The 24,132-nt window shown below is 48.3% G+C and overlaps 1 protein-coding gene across 3 annotated transcripts in view; it reads right to left on the bottom strand.

The window, feature by feature from the left end:
- IGFN1 (immunoglobulin like and fibronectin type III domain containing 1) overlaps window positions 1-24,132 on the bottom strand; it is a 64,464-nt gene that overhangs the window by 32,225 nt on the left and 8,107 nt on the right. For 2 of the 3 annotated variants that reach the window (XM_071817760.1, XM_071817763.1), the window contains exons 3-6: window positions 13,132-13,250; window positions 9,973-10,051; window positions 9,249-9,621; window positions 8,259-9,173 (exon numbers count right to left, since the gene is read on the bottom strand). The gene's annotated coding sequence lies outside the window, so the exon portion shown is untranslated. Of the gene's footprint in view, window positions 1-3,431; window positions 3,570-8,258; window positions 9,174-9,248; window positions 9,622-9,972; window positions 10,052-13,131; window positions 13,251-24,132 lie in introns of all 3 variants that reach the window. The other variant, XM_071817762.1, reaches the window with a different exon arrangement.

Raw genomic sequence — 24,132 nt, 5'->3', positions numbered from 1 at the left:
TAAGATAACAAAAGTCATTTGTGCTGTACATCCTATAGACAGGCCAAAGTGTAACTCACAGGTCAAATTCTGAAGCGAAAGGATAAAATTTGCTTTCCATTCATTAGCAGTTGCAAATAGGAGCACAGACATCTCTCCGCAACAAACCCCCTCTTGTCCTTAAATCTTATTTTAGGGCTCTGCACACTACACAAATCTTAAATATTTGGAATATCATTCTGTGAGGCTCAGAGACTTCAGCGGAAATGCACATAAAACAAGAGAAAAGGGAACGGTACATGGGGCTGTGCGAACAACAGCCAAGTCCCCTCCTTGTGTCACCTCCGCTCTGGCGTGGGTGGCTTTTGTTGCTCCCCACCAAAACAAGAGGTTTACATTTCATGTGTGCTGATATTTTTGCCTTATCACATAGTTACTTCTGTAAACCATCGGAAAACACTTTCAAAATGGCAAATGAAGGGAATGAACAGCTGGTGAGAGGGAAAAGGCACAAAACGGCAATGAAAACCAAGCGATCCCAGGGCAGCCTGCAGCAAAGGGCACAGATTTCCACACCCGCTTGATCACCCTCTTCTGATGGATTTAATTTGTCCTCCAAAGCACTGAACCATATTAATAGCAAACATTATAATCCCCTATTGCCTTTTGCAGCCTTGTATCTTCCTAAACATGTCACCACTCCTGGAGCTGAAGTGTCTAACGCTCCCAACTTTCAACAAACATGATTACTCGCCATTAGCTCGCAACACTATTCCCCCAAGTTCTTTTTCTGTTACGCTCACATTTATCCTTTGCTACTCCCGACTTCTTCTCTCCACACCATGCAATATCCAAAATATGAATATGGCCCAAATTCTCAGGTCCAAAGCCACCAAGAAACTTATTATGTTACCAAATGCACCCTGTCAGACAGTTGCTCTCAGTCCCGTGTGACTGGGGATATATGTTAATGTGACTTTAACCTATTGAGAGATGGTTACATTCAAATCTAGTTTAAAAAAAACCCAAACAAATACTGAGGATATTTGTACTGGTAGCAATAGGTATCATGTCGGCATCCTCTCAATGTACAATATGCACCATGTGCACTATGTGCAAACTGCTGGGCTTACACGGCCTTAAATATTGCAGAAATTCACTTGGATTAAAGATAAGCTGCTGTGAGTCCTTAAACTCCTGTGAATTCTGGTGAGACAGAAGCACGTTAATGCCACGCATTGATTGCACAGTTAAAATAACAGTGCCAGGGTATGCAAGAGAACATTCTTTCAGCGTAATTAATCCAACCACATCGCATTTTCTGGTGTCTTCGGTGTTAGGTAAGGACCAAAAAAACCCCATATCAGATGGCACAGAGTCACTGAGACCCTGTCCTCCTCACTTTTTAAATTTCTACTCCCTTGTTACATGGATAATCACGTTTTTGCTTGGATTTCAGTTCAATCCTGGAAAAAGAAATCATAGAATTTTTTAAAAGAAATGAAAGATAGCAAAAGCCTTCCAAAAATTGTCACAGCGTAAGTCACATCTTCACTCGCGGCTTGAAACGCGGGTGTCATAGAATCACAGAATCATTTTGGTTGGAAAACACCTGTAAGATCATTGAGTCCAACCATTAACCCAACGCTGCCAAGTCCCCCACTAAATATTGTTCCTAAGAACCTCATATCCATATCTTTTAGATAAGATGATCGGCAAGCTCGCTATTTATTCAACAGAGACAGACAAACGCTTCCAAAAGGCAAGTTACCCCTCCGTGGGGGAGATGCTGGTCAGCATCATTGCAAACTCTTCCATGGTTCTGAATGCAGAACAGGAGAAAGCCATTGGCTACTAACAGTATTTTTAATCTACCAAAATAAGCCAGAGCGCCTGAGGGGATGGGAGGTCTGCCCTTCATCTTATCTGTCCGTCCATCTGTCTGGCCGAGGCAGAGCGAGAGCCCGTTCCCTTTCACAGTTTGACTGGACACCAGTGGCAGGGCCATAAATCAGCGCCGCGAAGAAGCCAAACATTTGGAAGTCACAGGATTTGGAGACGCTGGTGGTGTCACAAGTCGTTATTTATGAAGTTCAGACAGTGGAACCCGGAGACAAGATGTGATGTAATTGCTGGCAGAGACCGGTGAGCAAAATTAGCCAAATTTGTCGAGAAGTGACAGGCAGCGAGTGGTTCCCGGAGGTGATGGGTGCAGAGCACGGGATGTACCACAGAGACGAGCGCAGCGAATGCGGAGAACAAAGTCATTAGCACAGACCGCAGCAGAAGACTTGACTCATCCTTATAATAAATTAATCAGCGACAGATGCAGCATTCTATTTCTCTTTGTAATTTGGAAGAATCAGGACAGTCCTGACACAGTGAATGTTGTCAGCAAAATACCAAATCATTGCACGCTCAGTATCAAATTCCAGCTGCGCTTCACGCCAGAGACCCAGATGCTCCCTGAGAAGAAAGATTTTTCACCTAAAATTTCTCTTTTAGCTTTGTATGGGCTCTCTCTGTTTATTTGTTAAGTATTATTTTGAGCTCGACTCTTCCCGTTTCCCAAGGTTTTCAAAGGAAGATCTCAAAGCCTCGGGTTAGACCCACACAACTGAAGGTCGGCAGCTGCGCAAGCGCAACTTCATGAGAACTTGCGAGCAGGTCACAGAGGGGGAACGTCACAAGCCCTCCCGTGATGAATGGAGGTCTTGTGTGGAGTGGGGAGGAATGCTCAAGGATCAGATTTTGTGTGACTTATCCCTTCGGTAAATCTATACTCGACTTGATCTTCTCTTCTGCCCCAGGGATTATGAATATAACATCAGCGATCGCTCATGCTGTCCACGATTTACGTACGCATACACCAGATACTCCATAGCTTTTTAGTTATGAAAGTGGCATTGATACAAAATGCCAAAAGGAGACACACGCCATCTATATTTTCTAAGTGAAAAAGCAATTACGCCCTAGCGGGAGTGAACGCGTCAGTTTGGTGAAGCAGGTACGGGATGACAAGATGAGAACAGATCCGTTTTGATGTCCACAACATACCCATGAAGTTTTTCATACCATAGACATGTATTTTCATATCATCAATAAATTTAAAGTATCACAGAGCAAATGCAACAACGTATTACTAAATGTCCAGAAGGGAAAATAACACATCCCTATTTACTGTTCCAAGAAACAACGCGACCAAGATTAAGAAGTTGGAAAGCGTAGTGCCACAAGTCCCACGTTAACTCCATGGGACAGTTACGGCAGATCTCCAACAGCCTGTCGTCTTACCAAGGAAATCATTGTACGCTGGAGGAGACCTCACAACCATTTTCAGACCTACTACAACACAGAGCAACGTCCACCGTACGGTGAAGGTGACACTTGGTCCTCCCAGCCCTGTGTCACCCCCACACGAATCTCAGGGGCGACGTGACCCAACTCGCTACCTTACGCACTGAGCTTCTGAGATGATCCTTGAAGTCGCTATCGCGTCTGCGGGGTCTGCAGTGGCTTTGTTCGCTGGCTCAGACCTCGGAGCAGCTCATGGCTCCTCAACAGGACTCCTGGTCACAGATATTGGTGATCTGCATGAGAGAAGCCACGCCCCTTATTAGTCTGGTGTCAACGTCACTAAATGGCAATAGCAATGACAAATTCTTGTCCCGCTCCCCTCCCTCCGCTCTCCTAGAAGCCAAATCTGTGCTCTGTGGCTGCCCAACCGGGACGTCTCTATGGTGTAGTTGTAGGGGGGTTGTTCCACAGCCTTGCTCCCTCATCACCCAGGGAGGCGACTGAACCCCCAGCCCTTGGCAAGCCCCAAATGACGCAACGAGACAGCTTGGCCAGATGTGAACATCAGTCAAGGCAACGCTGGGTTTCCAAACGCGAGCTGGGTCAGGTCTTTGCACTACAAAAAAGGACAGAGGTCTGTGCAGACTGATGGCTTGTCCAAGAAAGGGACGAGCTGTACGTCCAAGATTTGTAGGACACGCCAGACTGGTTCTCAGAGGCCACGAGTCCTTTGGAGATCCCCTAAGTCCTTAGCAGAGAAGGAAACCAGTGGATTATTGTATTTGTGTACGGGGCAACCATGCCCAGGCTTGGTCGTCAAAAGCAGAGTCTTTAATCTGAGCTGTTCAGCACAGACACCTCAATTTGATCCCATCAGCAGCTACAGGCCACATATTTCCACAGACAGGTTTACCCTAGAAGTGCAAGTCCAGTATATTGTGCCCCAAAATCTCTTGCTTTATCTGCCTTTGCAACTTGTAAACCCTCCTACCTCTACTCAAAAAGCTCCCTTAGAAGCAAAGGTACCTCTATTTAATTCCAGATGTTCGCAGAGGTGGCCAGTTTGGGACCCAATGCTATCGTATCTTCTCCCGGCAGCACTAACTGCTCAGATTGGGAGTTTGCTTTCATTCACTCCTGGCCGAGAGCGTACAATCCTTTTTTTCCTTTGCATGATGTGCCATATATTCATATTAAATCCTCACATTCAACTCTGAGACGAAGGGCTGGATGCAGAAGTTGGCAATGGAAGGTTTTTTATCGCAGTGACCGTGGACTGCACGACGTCTGGGCTGACGGAACCAGAACCTGGAGTTAAGATGTTGGCCAGGATAAGACAGAAAACCCATGCAGTGCATCATTTCCACTAGTCTGAAAACGATGATTATTCAGTGGAAAAGACACTGGTGGTAACACTATGATCCATCAGCTGGTCTGATCCCGATATCAAGAACTTCTCCTTTGCAGGGCTAGGAATCACCATTTCCATCAATAATTTAAAAGATAAATATGAAAAAGAAATTCTGGAGTCATTTTCTTCATTCGTTCTTTCTTTTTGGACAGTAATTGCTGGTGACAGTATTTATACCTTCCCAGTGTCAATAGAGGAAAATGCCATTGTTCCAACTGGTGCTTGGGTGAACATCATTCAGTTCTATATCCTCTGTTACGTTTGCAGTGATATAAAAGTAGAGGCAATTCCAAAGTCTAATTAAACAATTTGAAAGTTAATAAGCCAAGAAAATAAAACAAGGAGTTTCCAGCAGCAGCTCACTCAGTGGCAGACACTTTTCTAGCAGTGTCCTCATGGGTTTCCCTCTGTCCCCTTCTCCACCTGCTTTGGCCAACGATCATCCCAAAGATGTTTCCTTCGACATTACTGGTCCAGAGCAGTTACATTACCTTGTTGATTGGATGCTGTAGCCTCAACCTTTAATAAAACCAGCTGTTAAGTGTCTAAAGACAATAACACTTCATGGGGATGCTCCCAGAGGAAACATTTCTCAGCTTCTACCAAAACCTGAGTTCAGCTCTCATTTGTCCCTCACTGAAAAGTGCACTGCCCTAGAGATTTAGTCTCAAATGGCATTTTGCTGTTGGGGGCTGCTTGAACAACTGGGGAATTCCTAATAAGATGGTTGGGTCTAGCAAGTACCAGGAGAGCCGCGATTCTGCCCGCTCCACTAAACCCAGACCCAATCGTGCTTTGCTTTATTTCCAGCCCTGGTTTTACAGTTTTCTTGGGGGGGACGGAATGGAGATCTCTCCTACAGACAGACGGATAACTTAAAACCATCTGTGACAGAGCAAACTCCTCCAAGTGACTGACCTTCTTCCATTTCACAGCTTGTTTTCCAGCCGCCCACCCAAAAGTCCTGTTAACCCCTGCGTGCCGGTGGATACGCTACCGCATGCCACTGAAAACCTGCAAAATGTCATCACGAAGCCCGGGACATTCAGCAGCGGTCACTGCTTTCACTGCACGTTTTTGCCTGGAAGTGAGTTCATTCCCCTAACGAAGAGCGGTGAAGAAGTGTCAAGAGGCAACAGCTGCAGCTCAGTTATTCCAGAACAGGATTATAAAAGTATATTTTATCTGGAAAAGAGACTCTTCCCATTTTCTGTTTCCCTTCTTCAGTGTATCAATGTGATGTTCTGCTCCTTCTGAGAGGTGACAACTGGCCAAATTCTTCCTAGAGACGGTCAGTGGCCACCGCACGGCTCAGACAGAGCAAGAAGTGAAGAAACCAAGACCTGGGAGGTCCGAAAAGCTGACTGGATTGTCCAGCTCATGAAGAGATGACCAAGGTCAAAAGCTCGGCTTGTGCTTGAGTCATTTGGCCAAGCCACGTCCCTGCAGCATGGACGTCCCGTCGGTCACTGCACTGAAGGTCAAGGTGATGTCAGGGAGGCTTTTGGACAGAAATATTCAGAGATATGGAATGGGTTAAGATAGGCAAAGCTCAGCAGTCAGGTTCAACGTCTACTTTGACATCACAGCAACGAAAAATCACATAAACGCCATAAAAAAATAGAAGTTGCGTTCATCTAAGGGTGGGGAAGCGCAAGTAAAATGGAATAAAAGTCCAAATTCAGAGATAACTACCAGTTACCTGCGGCCCTACAACCACCCCACGTACAATATTGAATCGGGTGATTCTGACAATACCGGTGCTGCTGGTCATGTAAAGGGATGTAACTGTGGTCAGATCAGGTGGGTCACAGGCAGCATTTGGTTTGCTCCAGGGTGAGGAGCAGTCACACCACATGTGGGTGCCCCAAATGAGCCTTCTGGACTCACAATATTTGATTTTAAATAAGGGTGACGCACCAAGTATTGAAAACTTGCAGCTCCCTCTGATTCCAGTGCAAGATGCCCGTGCTCAGCCCAGTCCCTCCACACCAGATTGCCCACATCATACGCTCCAGAATAAATTCCAGAGACTATTTGAAAGCCTTAGTTATTTTATTTCCCATGCCAAGGTGCCATTGTGCCCCTTTGTCACCAGCAAGCTGAGGTCCGTCACCGCCGCTCACAAAGAGCCACAATTACACCCACCACAGCTAGCCGGACTTTTCGCGCGCTGAGATGCAGCTCGACATAAGGAGATTAGAATCGGGGTAACGAACTCAAGCAGCAGCAGCTCTCTGCTTTCATACCACGGATTAGCTCCCTCCTTCCCACGGTGTCCAGAATTCCTTCCGCTCCCTTGTTCGGGACTGATTTGACCTGTTTGCAGCCGTGACTGCCCGGCAGGTTCGTTAGCACGATCCATGATTGAGACGGAGCCCGGCTGCCTTGAAACCTGACATTCCGACTTTCCCTGTGCGATAGCCGCCCTCACAACTCCTTCTCTTGCGTGTTCCAACACCTGGGTTGACCAGCATTGGAATTTACTTATTTTCCATTCGGAAACAACAAAATACTGGCCAATATATGTTGAATATACACTCACCAAAGATACAATTAAACATCAACATATTACCAGACACACCACCCCGTTAATATTTTTCACCCCTCCTTGAGACACTGAAGGAAGCAACATTTTAACCCATCATGTGCTTGAATGAATGTAAAGAGTACAGCACCACTATATGGCCATAGGACTTTGCCCAATGTCTTCTGCTCCAGCTCAATTTAACTATATATTCAAACCATTTTTCATGTGCTGCTCCTTGGGTATGCAGAGGGTTAATAAAACTCACTGCATGCAGTACGAAAAAAGTGCTATTCAGATGCCACAAGTCATCCAAGTTATCAAATTCTAAGGGGTTTTCTCATCTCTCCCCCTCCTGTTTCAAACTAGAGCACATAGCAAATACCCCACTTCTGATTTATTTGTTTGTTGCCCCAACCTGCCAGTGGCAACAGATGAAAAAAGCCCCGTCCTCGCATGACGAGCTATTTTAATGTTTCATGCCCTAATGTGCCAGGAAGTTGGACACTGAAACAAACAGTAAGAAAAATCTCTCTGAAAACCCAAGAGGTCACAAAATGAGCCACCTTCCCACTACCTTCGCGGGCTGCCTGAATGTTATTTTCAATGCTGTTTTGTTAGTGCCCTGCATGACCTCTGCCTGCGCAAGTTAATGTCTACAGAGGTGCCAGAGGACTCTCGTTGCTGGGAATGCCGTCCCGCTCCTTCGGAGGGTTGTTCTCTGTCAAACTCTCACTTTATCCACCAATGAAATATCAGAATAAAAGAAGTTGTAAACACAGCCAGAATATTATGCCAGCGTCTAGTGGGAAAATAACAAAAATAATTACAATAGAAAGAGTGGGCATCTCTCCCCTTCTACCCCTACTTGCTCCTGGAACCCGGCGGTTTCACAGAAGCGTCACCGTTGTCCCCTTTGTGCAGGTATGAAACAAGCAGGGTCTGGCACTGCCCGCCGGTCACCTTTTCCACCTTGTGAAGGTGACCACAAGGAGCTTCACAGCAAACACAGCTACTCCTGTGAAACAGGTACAGGGCACTCACCTGCGTGTGCCACCCCCGAGTTCCCCTCCTGTCACGGCTGCTGTGGAAGCTGCAGGTCCCTGTGTCCTTTCCGCGGTCAGTGCTGAGCTGTGGGATCGGTCCTGGGTCCCTGGGATCCTTCTCAGCTGCTCCCTCTGTCTCGCCTTCCGCCTCCCCTTCTCTCACACTTAATCTCTGTCTCGCCCTCTCCGTTTGGTAGGTGCAGCTTGTCACAGGGCTCTTAGCCTGCCAGACATCCCCAGGAGGGCTTTTTTTAAGGGAACTCAATACACCTGCCTTCTATTCATTATTATTTCAGTCCACACCAGCAACGGCGCTGGGCAAATCGGAGATTAACATCATTCTTCAACATTTCACAAGTCAGTTGGAGCGGTGCTTTTGCTGCAGATTGAGTTTCCTCTTCGCAGCGACTCAAAAACTTCCATGCAGCTGAATGTTTTAAAGGAAACTGCAGCTCAATTGGCTTGAAATCAATCTCAGTATTAACTAGTGTTACTAATTGATCGGATAAACTGAACTTCACTTAAAAGTGAGCGGTCAAGCACATTTAAAGACGACGCTTCTCCAAATAGTCTCCTTTTTAAAATAACTCTTTGAAGAGTTAGCAGGATGAATATAAGAAGGTTGACAGAGCTCGCAGTGCTAATGAGAATTTCTTTGCTTGCAGCTGAAAATTTATTAGCATGTAGTTGAACAGCATGGGGCTGCGCTCCAGTTACAGGGCTGAGAGCAGGCTCTGTCACCTGTATAGCTCTGTGCACGCCTGGGAGTAAAACAGACCTCGGCAGCATTAACGGGGATTAGGAACCATTAGGTCAGGCTGGAAATGGAGATCAGAGGCACCTGCAGACGAGGTTCCGCTTGTTAGCAAAGGCTTCCTCTGGCGGGAGACATCCAGAGTCACCTGGACCTGATCTAGATAAATGTTGAGAGAAATAAGACAGAGTCCCAAAATAAAAGAGCGCAGGGCAGGGGGATAAAGAGGCTTACAGAGTTTCTGCAGCTTGCAGAGGGCACCCATGGAGCACTCAAAGCTCTCCTCGCTCCCATCTCTGCACACTGAAGATGTTTCTGGGGTTTCATTGCCCAGGTTGCTCAGCGCAGGGACAGTCGCACATCGGGGGACGATGTCAGCCACATTCAGTAATTTCAAAGGCAACCCCATGTGATACTGTGAGGGAGGGCAGATGTGAGCACGCCGATGCTTCCACAGAGCAGAGGGATGAAGTTTGGCAGCACAAGGAAGAAAAAGTGCTCGTGGGGTACGCTGTGCGTGAAGCACTTCGAGCATGGAAAGTGGGCAAACTGCACAGCCCCAACAATGAGGCCTGGCCTGGAATGGCATCACCTGCTCCAGCAACACCTGTCAGGAGAGGCAAGAATCAAAAGCAAACATCATTTCCAAAGGTTTTGCTTCTAACCACTTGGAACTAATCCCACGCACTGCAGGAAACAATGGGTCTATTGCCCCCCTGTGTAAAATTATCCCTCTGATGCACCAAGCCTTGGGAAGCAACTAATTGTAAGAAGACACAGCAAGAAGTGCAAGGATGAACTAGAAGGACAGGTTTGCCTGTATTTTTATGTACTTTGCAAGAATCCGGATAATCCAAACGGGGTAATTTTTCCCTAAGTCTTTTACTTTAGATGAAGTTTGGATTCTCAGTCCCTTGATATCACAGTGGTCAACTGAAACCCACTGAGGCTTTCCTACCTTGCCGCTCGACAGCCAAACATCCTTTGTGTCAATGACAGAGAGAGTTTGAGCTGCTGCACATTCTGCTGAGCTTATACTGCAACAGATTTAAGACATAAAGCGCAGGTGACGTATCCAAAGAATCACATTTACACATCTTTACACACACAGTCAGCAAAACATAGAAGGTTGCATTTAATGTTGTAGAAGAGCAAAAGCATCTTCTGCCTCAAAAAGCAGAGAAGTGCTAACAACCCAGGAGATGCTAAAATCAGTCCGAGAGACTCGAAAATGCAACCCGGTTACTCAGAAACCCAAAGCGCAGCCCGTGCTTCACTTAGCAAACCTCTGACACATCCCTTTCCAATAACCCACTGCAGTGATTTGTAAGCCTGGGTGTTCCCTTCCCTTTGACAGCCCTCATAAAGATTATTTCCTATCAGACGTGTGAGAGGACTCTTCTGGAAACCCCCCAACTACTACATGTGAGCTGATCTGAGGATGTCACATTCCAATTCTAATTTCATCTCAAATTAGCAAGTGGTTATTGGTTGTCTCAAAATTGGATTTGTCAGGAATGAGAATTCTTTGCCAAAATAAGCCATTTAGATTTATTTACGATGTAGACAGATTTTGTTACTCTCCCACAGAGTATTATCCTAAAACACCATCAGCGCAGCCAGCCCTGGCCCTCTCCCTGTCATGTTTGCAGCCCAGTCATTAAATTGTCTGTTAGGAGCTGTACTGAGGGCTCAAAAACCTTCTCATTTCCACACCAAACGAGGATAAAACGCAGAAACAACCCACTAGTGCATTAAGTCTGAGAACTCTGAACCTTCGTTGTGACAGACTAAGAACACAATCCACTTTTAGTTCTTCTCGAGCTTCATGGTCACGAAGCGCAAAGTCTCAAGGAAGCGGACATGGACATGAGATGCAGTTGTGCAAATTGTCACATCCCTGCCTGTTTTCAGACTCCCAGCGTGTAGGCGTGATGAGAGTGTCCTAGAGCAAGACACCACAACACTGCTGCAGATCCAAGGCACAGGCTCCATCCCTGTGCACGGCTGAGGGAGCTGGGGGTTGAGCTGGGGGTTCAGCTGGAGAACAGGAGCTGAGGGGAGACCTTCTGATCTCTGAACTGCCTGAAAGGAGCTTGGAGCCAGGGGGGTCGGGCTCTGCTCCCCAGGAACAAGCGCCAGGAGCAGAGGAAACGGCCTCAAGTTGCGCCAGGGGAGGTTGAGGTTGGATCTTGGGAACAATTTCTTCCCCAAAGGGCTGTGGGGCATTGGAACAGGCTGCCCAGGGCAGTGCTGGAGTCACCATCCCTGGAGCGTTGGACAGACGGACATGAGGTTCTCAGGGACATGGGGCAGTGCCAGGGGTGGGTTATGATTGGACTCAATGATCTTAAAGGTCTTTTCCAGCCTCAATGATTCTATGATTCTATTATTCTATGATCCTAAACCAGGATGCAGCCTGGCAGCAGAGCATCTCTCTGAGGGGCCAAAGATCTACTTTGATCTCAAGTGTCCAGCCAGAATGAGACAACATGGTTTCTTTGGGCACCCAACTCTGTACAACCCACTCTTGCTTTCAAAGGCCAGACCCCTTCAGCAACCACTGGAAGCCTCCCCTGTGGTGAGGCTGGTGTCAGGTAGCCAGCTTCTGTGGACACTCAATAATTAGCTGAATGACCTACCAGGAATGACAGCCAGAAGCTCAGTGTATGAACCTGGACATGAAGTGGAGAGAAATACTACCAGGGGAATGTTTGGGATCCCCTCCATCACCCACATGCAGTCTGTAAAGCCAAACTCCCCTCTTAGTTCATAGAATAGAATCATAGAATCATTTCAGCTGGAAGAGACCCTCGAGATCATTGAGTCCACTGTGGCACTAACCCATGTCCCTGAGAACCTCATCTATGCAGCTTTTAAACCCCTCCAGGGATGGTGACTCCTGTAGTTGTCCTACAACGTTCTGCCAAAGGGGCTGTGAGCACCTGTGCGGCAGAGAAGACAAGTTACTGAAGCATCCAAAAGCACTTGGAGCCTTCCAGGGGGTTCAGCTCCAAGACAAACTAAGGGGCATCACATCCAGAGCTTCTTTTCAACTATTGGATGTCCCCTCAGCCACCCATCCACCGGCTCAATAACTGCATCTTCAGGACAGCAGCAGGAGGACACGAGCAGGCTCTGGGTATTCAGTCACACAAAAAAAGATGGGCAAAGACCTGAACAGCAGGGATAACCAAGCCGGGTTTCTGATTCACCTCTTCCAGTCTCCTTCAAATGGAACCAGCATGTGCCCAAGGAGACTGAGCAGAGCTCACCTGACCCAGCAGCGCTGGCAGAGGAACCTGCCCTTGTGAGCTCTGATTGCCATCTGGGTAACCTGATCCACTCCTGCAAGCACAAAACAGGCCAGAGGACACCAAGCAAGACACTAAGTGCCCGGCCTACAAACGCCTTCTTGGGTCCAGGCCCAAGGCAGGTCTGATATCACCCTGTCACTCTTGGCTGACAGTGGCAGGGTGCTCGGTGGTCTTGTGCTTTTTGCACATCATGAAGGCAGCTGAGCTTTTTGCCCCCAAACACCCCGTGACAACATGTTCCCTCACTCGTTCTCCCATGTGACAGTGACCCAATGTGTGACAGACACAGGCCCTCACTACTCACTACAAGGACAGGCCAGGAAGCTTAGTGGGGAAATGCCTGTAAGAGCTGGAAGCTGCAGAGCAGGAGGAGTTGGGCTGTTCCTGATGGAAGCAGCACATGTGACTTTAGTCCTGGAAGTGTTAAATGATGAACTCTGTCAGTGCTTCAAAGCTCCTGAAGATACAAAACTTCTTTTTTTAAAGTCATCTCAGCTTGAAGTGTCCAGACCTGACTAATGGTGCCCAATGCCAGGGTGAGGGGCAACGGGCACAGACTGAAACACAGAAGGCTCCATGTGAACATGAGCAGAAACTTCTTTGCTGGGAGGTGCCAGAGCCTGGCCCAGGCTGCCCAGAGCAGGTGTGGAGTCTCCTTCTCTGAGCCATTCAAACCCCCTGGACCCACCTGTGTGATCTGCTCTGTGACCCTGCGTGAGCAGGGCTGGGCTGGGGATCTGCAGAGCTCCTGCAACCCAACCAGCCTGGGAGTCTGGGATCCTGTAATGGGCACTGAGTACCTGGAGCCTCTCCTGAAGTCACTGGGATCATCTGGATGCACTTGTCTCAGTGCCCACGTGCTGGGAAGACCGCTGGGACGTAATTATCTTGGTCCTTGTGGGTATGTGAATAGATGTACCTGAGGGAATGAAAACATTTTGTTTCAAAATAAAATCACCTTTCTCCACTTTAAGGTCTCACACGGAGTTGTGTCACCTGTTGCAACGTTACTCCCTACAACACAGCTAACTTTCCCCGGGAAAGGCAGAGCCTCTGAATAGGAACTGGATGATTGATACTGTATCTTGCAGCCCAGTTTACAACTTGGTCTCTGACAAGTCTCCAGGAATTACTTTTTATGTATCGCCTGCGGTGACACGCAGTCACCCGCGCTCTGTATTTTCCACCCCTGAGCACGTTCCGCCTGCTCGCGGCCGGGCAGACAGGCCGGCTCCTGTCTGCTGGAGCGCTGGGGGGACATAGTGAGCAGGTCACTTTTCAAGGCAGATGGATGGGTAGAGGCATCACTGAAACGGGCAGGAGAATGTCAGGGGTGCTGGTACGTCACGGCCAGACTTGGAGAAGGGAGGGAAGGAGGAGTGGGTGTCGGAGACGGATCCTGTATCACCACGAGTGATGGATGAGGCAGGATGGGCTTCTGGGAAGGGTGGCTGGGGCAGACAATACCAGTGCCAGGAGCTGAGCAGGAGGAAACAAGACCCACGCGAAGGCCCTGATTAACCCTGCGTTTGGAGCTGGTCTGTTGCTCTGAAGCAATCTGAACGGCAAGCAAATTGCTTGTGGTTTGGGCCTTCACGATGTGCAGCATGTCCTCGTCAATCTCTTTGACTGACTGACTGAGAGCCCCAGAGGTTCCAGCGCAGGACCATGACAGTGAATGGCTCATCTTCGCAGCCATTCATGTGCTTTTCAGCCAAGCAGATCTCATTTTACGCTCCCCACCAACTCCTCTCTTTTCACCCAGTGACCGTGGCTACTTTGGAGGGGTTGTAACCAGGATTTAGGTTTTATTCCTCCCGCAATGACCATACAGGGGCAGAGTGGTCTATGCAACCCACAGAGGAGAGAAGCAGAGAAACCTCACTTGTTTATCGTCCGAGAGGGCTGGCCCGCATTCCTACACCGCCACTACAGTTCTGGTTCCTCAGGGCCAGCTGGGTCATGCTGACAATTTCCCAGCCCTCGCTGGGAGCTGGAACACAGTGGTGAGATGCTCTTGGCCATCCTTACCCTTCCTTTCATGGCAATATCAAGGAGCTTGGGTTCCACCCCAAAGCGGCAGAGCGGGAGGCGGCTGATGCCAGAGGGTCAGTGTAGCACAGAGAACAAGAGTCCCAGTAACCCAGGGAGACAGACAGCAAAACTCTACAGGGCTCTAAAAAGCAGGGAGCAATCAAATAAACCATTAACTGTTGTTGCTCACTTTCTGTAAACCCATGAAGACAAAATTTCTGGGCTTTGTGTTTATTAAGACTCCACACCCATCTTTTAAATGATAATTTTAGTTCTCTGTCCCATACACTTACACTAAAAACTCAGCTTTTTCTCCCTGGTGTAGTATTTTCCTATCTATTCATCATCTTCTAAGTGGCTGTCTCAGACTCTAAGCGCCTTTCTTTTCCCTGTCCTCTCTTTATTCAGCCTGTTGTACAATTTGTATCTTCTTTGTAGCTGATGAACTTACACCTCATTGATAAGAGCACTGAGATGTGCAGTTTGTCTTCTCTGGAAGAGTTTTGGCCTCCTTCCTGGCTCTCTAGGTATGCCTGCAAAAATAGAACATGCGCATTGCTGACTTATGACCGTATCCTTGAGAAATAAACTTCCTTAAACAACAAGCCACAGCCGTCTGAGGCAGAAGCCAAGATACACTGGCCTTGCCACATGCCACAAAGGTCAAGAGACCCAAACTGCCAGATCAGACAGGACAGAATGCCAGAAGCAAAGGGCATATAAATCTAATGACTGTCAGCTTAACTATGTCAGCTGATTTCTGAGCTCAGCCAGAGGGTGAAAGGAGAAGGATGGTCCCATTTTACCTTTACAAGTCTCAATGAACTGAGGCTTCTTTCAAACACAAGTAGTTACAGCAGTTCCTTAAGTGTTTCATCCAGGAAATGTTCTTTAACGTTCAGCTACACGTCACATCAGGAAAAACCATCTCCAGGTCCAACCAGTCACAGCGAGCTGGTCAGAAGGTGGCAGGAAAGCTGTGGGGTCTGCAGTGCTCTGCTGTATTTATTAAAAAAGGATGTATTATTTGCCATGTCACATTGTCCTAACCATTGTTTCCAGAGATGCCAGATCATGGCACACACACAAGACTCAGGTGCAAGACCCAACAGCACCCCAAGCAGCATCAGCAAGATGTGAGTGTGGTCAAGCAGTGGCACAACAGCCCAGAGAGTTCGTATCTCCATCCCTGGAGAGATGAAAAACTTTCCTGGATAATGTCCTAATCAACCCGATCTTGTTTTGAAAAGGAATCCACTCTCAAAATGGGTCATTCTTTGAGAGCGAGGTCTGACTTGGAATATGGGAAGTCTAGCCAAAAAAAAGGATAAAGGCATCAGTGGGCAAAAGGATGGAGAAGGAGGAAAAATAAAGCTGAAGTTCATCAAATTTGTCAGAACAGTCATTAGAGCAAGAAGAATGGCGGTGCTAATGTTAACCAGTAAATACGAGATGGTCAAATGAAGCTTCTGTGTACAAGTACTAGGGAAAAACTAAAGGAACTTGCTTTGTTAAAAATGTGGAAAGGGCTAAAAGGAGGCAGCAAACAAGAATAACACAGAGATGAATATGAAGGCGGAGTGACAGTGCCTGACACCAAGGCACGGCCGTGAAGAAAGAAGGGCAAACACTGCAGAAAAGGGCATTTCTGAGGGTTGAAAACCATCTTGACAAACCATCCCCTGTAAGGCAGGTTGGGGTGGAAGCTTCCAAAGCTCAGCATGCCAGAGTCAGGGATTTAGGATTCCTGGCAGCATTCCTCTTCTAATGGTTTTGCTCGCTATGAATTCTGTCATTAAGGCTCTGTGAATAATTGCTGACACGCTGCAGCCTGATATCAGTGATTATTAATAACTGGGAAGCCCTAGCTTATTAAAGGAGTCAATCCGTGCATGCTCAGAGAGGAGACAAGTTGTTTTCATTCGTCCGCGGTAAAGAATAGACCTTGGGTGATCAGGTTCCTTCGACCTTGCACGCGTGGTATGAAAACACCCTTATGGCCATTGCTACACTCAGCCCTGACTCCCATGCTCAAGTCTTTGTCACGGTACAAAGTCAATCTGAAATGTAAAATAGCAGTTCAGCTATTTCAACCCTATGCTGGGGTAGATTTTCAGCTGTCTGGTCCTCAAAATCACTCACAAATTAGAGACTCAAGCGTAGGGATCTCCACATCCAACACATACATAAAATATTTGGGGTTTTTTTCTGCTATGACCTTAATCTCCTTGTGTTCTCCTTTGGCTCCTTTTCCACACCTGCAGATTCCATCAGTCTCTTTTCCTGATGAGTTTGAGAAGGGATGTTTCACTAGGTTTTTCCAACCTGGTACATTTTCAAAATCAAGATGTGTTGTGATCAAGTAGGGACTGACAAATACCAACCTACATAGGATTATACTAATTATTTAAAATCAACAGTGAAAAAATCTAGACAAAAAAAAAAAGATGAAAAGGGTTCACTCTGCAGTGTTAAAAGGAGGAGAATGTGGTGAAGGGCCTCAGTTTTAAATAATAACGATGGGGATAGTGATGAGGACAAAGATGACCCAAGAGCAAGGATTGAGAAACAGAAATTACTGAGAGCAGCGGAAGGAAAACTCCGAGTGCAATTCCAGCATCAGCTGATAAAGTATTGCTCTTAGAAAAATATCTGTGCCAGGTTTTGAGCTCAGCTTTTGGGGTCTCCATCAGAATATGGGAAACGCTGCTGTTTGTCCATATTCAAGAACGATTTGCTCGAGTGGGAAGATGTACAGAGATGGGCTGCTCAGGGCAGCGGAGGGCAAGTTGTATTAAAAAACAATGAATAAGCTTAGTTTGTTCAGCTTCAGCTCAAAGGAGAGATGGGGGTAAAGATATTAAATATCTTACAAAGGCAAATACCAAAAGGGAGGACAAGGTGACAGAAAGAAAAACGGAAATAAGTGACCATAAAGAGGAACATCGGGAGACTTTCAACCATCACATCTGGCTAACACAGCCTCCTAGCTGGAATAATAAGGTGCTAACACAGATTTACTTATCTTACAATAGGAACTCTATGACACAACCTTCTGCCACTCAACTTAAGAGGACTTTCCGAAGGTCAGGAACGAAGTCTGGGAGGACAAATGGCCAGGAGACACTGAACTCGGGAACTCTTGGCCGCAGTAAATGCCAGTTGGGAGTGACTTGCTGCACAGTTATTTTGGCAATTTGCTGTCCCTACCCTTGGGCATTCTCTTTCCATAGCCAAACTACAGTGAACTTTGTGCACTGCATGATAGGGCACCCATGCGAGGGGCCAGCAATGAAGAAAGCTTTAGGTAAGACAGAGTCATTTGAGCTAACGAGGCAGCATTACACAAGCTTTAAGCGCTACCCATGTCCCTGACAGTGGAGCCTTTAGAACACAAGGCCCAATTTTTACCTGCAAGCAAGAACTCCAGATCCTTTAGGTAGAAATCACAGACTGATATTTCACCCAGACAGAAATAGCACTTTTGTGTGACTGCCTTCTCCTCTGCCAGCTGGACATTCTGAATTGAGTTGTTACAGCTGACACTGCTTCTAAACTTTCTAAAACAAAGTGAACTTAATAGTAATGGCTTAGGATCCAAATTTCTGACTGGAAAGGTCTAGACTAGAAGAAAAGGAGACACATGGAAAAGATGAGGGGCAACGGGTACAAATGACTCCTGGGGAGATGACGGTTGGACCCAAGAGGGACGTTTATCACGATGAGAACAACCAGCCATGGGGATAATCTCCCCAGGGAAGTGGTGGATCCCCCAACATCAGACACGTTCCAGATTCAGCTGGTCAGGCTGCCAGGCCAGCTTGTCTAGACTGGGCTTTTGCCAAGAAAGGTTGGACCAGATGATCTTGAGGTCCTTTCCAACCTGGGATTCTCTGATTCTATGATTTCGCCTGTACGTGTGTGTGTGTGTACTTGTGTCTGCGTGAGAGCATTTTATCGCGGCCTACAGAGCTCTTCAGAGCCCGAGAATCACAACAGTTGTCTTAGGGTTCACGACCCCGCTGACTTGTGACCAAGAATGCGGAAAGCTGTGATCCAAAGAGAATCCACTCCACCTCCTTCGGCATCCGGCTGACAATTGAGCTGACAGCAGAGCTAATGCTCCAGCACGCTGTGTATAGTGGGCCGAAGCCACTGCTGCCGACTATAAATTACAGGCGGGCCAGCTTTAACACCTCTTGATATAGTTCTGCATAAAAGCTTTCAGTCCCAGCGGCTCTGCAAGCGGTGAGCGCATCTGCCTGCCCAAACAGGTGTCAATAATAAGGAAATAACCCCCCTGGCGATGGGAATTTTAGAAGCTGCGAGGAGAGGCGGCGGCTGCGGGGAGCACAGTGCGAACGCGGCCACGTGCAGCCGCTGACACCTCCGGGCGCTCGGCTTCAAGGGCAGGACCTCCCTGCAAATAGATCTGCTGGCAGGGGCTGTGCCAAACACGACTGCGACGACAACAACAGGACTCGTGCCACGCCGTTTGGTTAGGAACGTTTTGCTGGGCCATGAACCCCCAGACTCTTTCCTAAGGAGGCGAGAAACACAGAGCCATTGAGTGATTTGTTGAACCTGAGAAATGACCATTCCTGAGGCAACTACTAGAAAAATCTTCCTCCAGACTTCAGGACAAAAGACACAAGACCTGACAAGACCATTCTCCAGTCCACAGTCCCTTTCAGAGCTACAGAGCAGCCACGGGCTCTCTGTTTCATTTCTCCATGTTTGGTGAGATGTGCTGACTAATTTGCTTGTGAATCAAAGGAATTTTTGATTCCGAATGCAAATTCATCATGGAAACAGTAGCAAGGAAGCAAAATCAAATTAAAATCTACTCAAAATAATAAACCAGCTTTTCCTCGCCCTCCAGCATCCCTCAGAGGTGGAGATGTGTCTTGCTTTAACTGATTTGGATGAAGCAAGACAAGCAGCCGCAGGGTGGGTGCTGAGAGCCGTGTCCTGCTGTGCAGCCGGGTCAGCAGCCCCATGGCCAGAAGCCGCTGTCACCTGGCCGGTGGCCATTGCCACCCTGTGAGCATGGGCTGAGCCAAACCCATTACCTCGTGAGCTCCCAGCACACACGTGCCCGGTGAAATGATCCGGCAGAGCAGCAACTGCAGCCAGCGCCAGCACCCACCCCTTTCACGGTGACCTGCACCGCAGGGAGGTGACCTGGCTTGTGACCAGGGCTGCTGGGTCGTACGAGACCTTCAGCGTGACCACTGTTGGTCCTGAGAAGATGCCATTCCTGCTTTAGGCTTTTTGTGTCCACTGACATGGCTACAGCATACTTTCCAGATCAGAGCATCATAGAATGATTTGGGTTGAAGGGACCTTCCCAGCTCCCCCAGTGCCACCCCTGCCATGACAGGGACATCTTCACCAGCTCAGGTTGCTCAGAGCCCCGTCCAGCCTGGCCTGGGATGTCTCCAGGGATGGTTCATCCACCACCTCTCTGCCCAACCTGGGCCAGGCTCTCACCACCCTCAGGGCCAACAATTTCTTCCTCATGGCCGGCCTGAATCTCCCTCCTTTAGTTTAAAACCATCACCCCTTGTCCTATGGCAACAGCCCCTGCTCAAAAGTCTGTCCCCATCTTTCTTATGGGCCCCTTTTAAGCACTGAAATGCTGCAATAAGGTCTCCCCAGAGCTTCTCTTCTCCAGCTGAACACCCCAACTCTCTCAGCCTGTCCCCAGCAGAGCTGCTCCAGCCTCGGATCATTCCTGTGGCTCCTCTGGCCCCTCTCCAGCAGCTCCATGTGTGTCCTGTGCTGAGGACCCAGCACTGCAGGGGGGTCTCACCAGAGCGGAGCAGAGGGGCAGAATCCCCCCAAACCTGCTGCCCATGGGGCTGGGGATGCAGCCCAAGATACGACTGATCTGGGCTGTGAGCACACATGGCCGGGTCACGTCCAGTCTCCCATCCCCAGCACCCCGAGTCCTTCTCCGCAGGGCTGCTCCCCATCCCTCCATCCCCAGCCTGGACTGATACCAGGGCTGCTCCAACGCAGGTGCAGGACCTTGGCCTTGTTGAACCTCATGAGGCTGTCCAGGTCCCTCTGGATGGCATCCTGTCCCTCAGGTGTGTCACCTGCACCACTGAGTCTGGTGTCAACTTGCTGAGGGTGCACTCGATCCCACTGTCTATGTCACTGATGAAGATGCTAAACAGTACTGGTCCCAATACGGACCCCTGAGGGACACCACTTCCCACCAGTGTCCATCCGGACACTTATCATCACCTACTAAAACTGCGTAAGACAGTGCAACTCCATGTTAAAACTATTTACTTGCACCATAAAGGAAGATCTGGACCTGGGGAGCTGTGACGCCATCGCAGCTGTTGGGAACACGCCATCCAAAGAGGCCTCTGTTACTCTGCCCTACGGTCTGTGCGGTGAATAGATCCCTTGAACCATCAATTACAACACACAATTAGCTCCACTAAGCAAGCGTGTCACAGCACAGCCCTGGCAACCTTCCCTTCCTCCCACTCCTCTCTCATTAGGCTACTCCTCTCTTGCTCGATCTTTAATTAGCTTGTCATCAGCAACTTGGCCTGGATTGAATACCCTGCGTTCTCCCAAATGAAACCATATAAGACAGATGGGACACCAAAAGCAGCAAGAGAGTAGGGTGAGAAGACATGCAAAGTAATCAATACATGTCCGTGACTGCAGGGACAGGCTTGCCAGGGGCAGTAGTAAGATTTCAGCTGGCTTGGACAAACTGGGGGTGCTCACAGAATTATAGAATGGTTTGGGATGGAAGGGACCCTAAAGGTGATCTAATTCCAACCCCCCTGCCATGGGCAGGGGCACCTTCCACCAGCGCAGGCTGCTCAAAGCCCCATCCAACCTGGCCTTGAGCGCTCCCAGGGATGGGGCATCCACAGCTTCTCTGGACAACCTGTCTCAGGGCCTCACCACCCTCATGGGGAAGAATTTCTTCCTTCTATCTAATCTAAATCTAATCTCTTTCAGCTTAAAGCCATTCCCAACACAGGCTGGCTGCGCTCCAGCAACGGCATTTCAGCAAACCCACCGCAGGGCCAGCAGAAGGGAGACAAAACCCAGCAAACTCAGAAGCCTTGAGGAATAAGGCTATTTATTGTATCGTTAAAGTGAAGAGTCCAGCCATGGCCAACCTATCAATTCAGCTTGGGGCAGTTTCACACGAAAGCTTTGTTGACACCTCTCCTGACTCCCTCTCTTTCCCAAATTCAGAAGCCCACACTTGGCCTCAAATCACCTTTTCCCTGAATTCTGCGGCCGGGCCATGTCCCCCCGTCTGCCACCCACCGAGCTCAGCAGATGCCCCACGGCGCCGCCGCAAAACATCGAGCCAACAACACACGGCAGGAGGGGAGGGCAGCAAAAATGCTGGACGGGGGGGAACAGCCCATAAAATATCCACCTGTTGTCAATCAGAAGCCAAGGCTTATGTCAGCCTGCTGCAAATATTTTCCCTTCCACCTCGGTGACCTTTTCAATCACACCTCATGAGGGGACTGCTCCCATTAAGTGCCACTTGATCCTCTGCTAATGCAGCAGTTATGAAAGGAGCACAGCACTTGTCATTAGGATAAACACCTTAGCGCTGTGAGGAGGCTGCGGAGAAGGGGCTCACACCCGCTCTCCCCTCTGCTTGGAATCATTTTGGTTGGAAAAGACCCTCAAGATCAAGTCCAAATGCTCCCCCACCCCTGGCACTGCCCCATGTCCTGACAACCTCATGTCCGTCTGTCCAACCCTCCAGGGATGGTGACTCCAGCACTGCCCTGGGCAGCCTGTTCCAATGCCCCACAGCCCTTTGGGGAAGAAATTGTTCCCCACATCCAACCTCAACCTCCCCTGGCGCAACTTGAAGCTGTTTCCTCTCCTTCCTCAAGGCCCTTTATGCTTTGCTGCCCATCACCACCGTTGCAGCCCAACATTTGCACAAGGAAAGCTGAGCCTGGCTGAAGCACCAACCTCTGTCTCCGCAGGCTCAGCTGCCAGCGCCTGAACTAGCACACAAAGAAGAGAGACTGATTTTCTGAAATGCTGATTCAGAATAAAACACGAGGTGTATACTGTTCCCTCAACACCAGATAGCATAAGCTCTGTTAACTTTATGAAGATGGCTTCTACCGCAGCCATCCACCGCCCAACTCTGAGACCCCATCTGAGCTTTCAGCTTTATCACACTTGGAAATAAAGGTCTCAGGGGAAGCACAAACCCACCTTCCCTGCTGCAGCTCCACCTTCATACTGTAGCTCTGGCAGCCTGTTTGGGTGACACAGAGGGTGACCTGAACAGGATCTCCAAAGGACTGTGACCACTGCCATGCAGGACTTACCCAAGAGCTCAGAGGTCAGAGCAGCCTCCGCTCCAGGAGTGTGAAGAGCGATGGCCACCACTCTGGGTACTGGGAGAGACGAGATTTTGCAGCACATGGATCTCTGTTTTGATCTGGTGCTGTGTTTCTCTGGCCTCTTCAGAGCACAAACCAGTCCTGCCATTAACATCTTATCAACAGGCTCCTTGTCACGCTCAGACAAGTGACCGGCACCGAGGTATTTCACCAGCCCTTTGAGGAGGGTGAATAAACTCATTTCTCAGAACAGAGCTGCACACACACAGAATCTAGCTCTTCAGCCTTGAAGAGAGACCTAAGGACCCCCAAAAAGGGACTGACTTTGGAAGAAATGGCACACACAGACAAATTTATGTGAACTTAAAGGCATTCAGCACCTGCACCAAAATATTTGTCAAAGGAGAAGAAAAAGCAACAAAACAAAGCCCCTTTCTTTTCCAGCTGCCTTGTTGCTCCAGCCCTGGCTCTCTAAATTGTGGTAGATGCCTCCTGCGTCTTGAGGAGCCCCAGAACATGTTCAGCCAGTAGCAGGAGATGAATGTTGTTGGTAGCTGTGATGGAGGTGGCCCAGGGATCAGTGGTAGCACCACTTGGGGACACTTCGACTGCAGGTTGTGAGTGTTCAAGGGTTTTGTAGCTGCCTTACAATTACCTGCCTGGTGTTAAATTGCTTTTGGGCAAACAGGAGATGAAGCTGCAGGGACATTTAATTATCAGTTGCTATGGGTTTGGAATAAATCCTTTCCGGGAAAGACATCTACAGAGTGATGCTGTGCTGATCTCTGTGCAATGCTTCGAATCATGTCATAAAACACAATCACAGAAGGGAAGGGACTTCAGAAGTCTCTAGTCCAAGCCCAAACTTTTCTAGAGCTGTACCTGCTATGGTATTTTTGGCAGGCTAGAGCTAGATGTAGATAAAACAAAAGAAGGAATGGGGGCAATAATGGAAACGCTTTAAATCACCAGGGAGAGGTTTCAGCCTTCCCTCAGCTTGTGCTGTGTGCATAGAAGAGACACACGATACTGCTCTGGGAGATCAGGCTGTTGAAATATAAAGGGAGAGATGTTATCTTAGCCCTCAGGTGGTGATAACTGGCTATAATTTATTCAGGTAGAAATCCCTCTTCCCACTCTAACAATGTTTTGTTTGCTCTGTCCTAAATAACAAACCCACCAGCGCCCTGGAAATGATGACCCACAACACATGTGCAGAGCTCCTAATACTGTGCAATGACAAGAAGTTTCATCAGCTCAGATAAATATCCCTGCCTTCTCGGTGACAGTCCCTCATTCTTCAAATGTCTCACTTCCCCTACCTGCCAACATTTGAAAACTATAAATAGGGCCAACTGGGAGAGGAGCAGGGGATGTACACGGCCACCCACGAGATAT

The sequence above is a fragment of the Patagioenas fasciata genome, chromosome 21 (assembly GCF_037038585.1).
Source record: "Patagioenas fasciata isolate bPatFas1 chromosome 21, bPatFas1.hap1, whole genome shotgun sequence".
NCBI classification, from domain to species: Eukaryota; Metazoa; Chordata; class Aves; order Columbiformes; family Columbidae; genus Patagioenas; species Patagioenas fasciata.
Note: the sequence above shows the minus strand (reverse complement) of the source record. Positions and strands in the feature narration are given on the sequence as shown.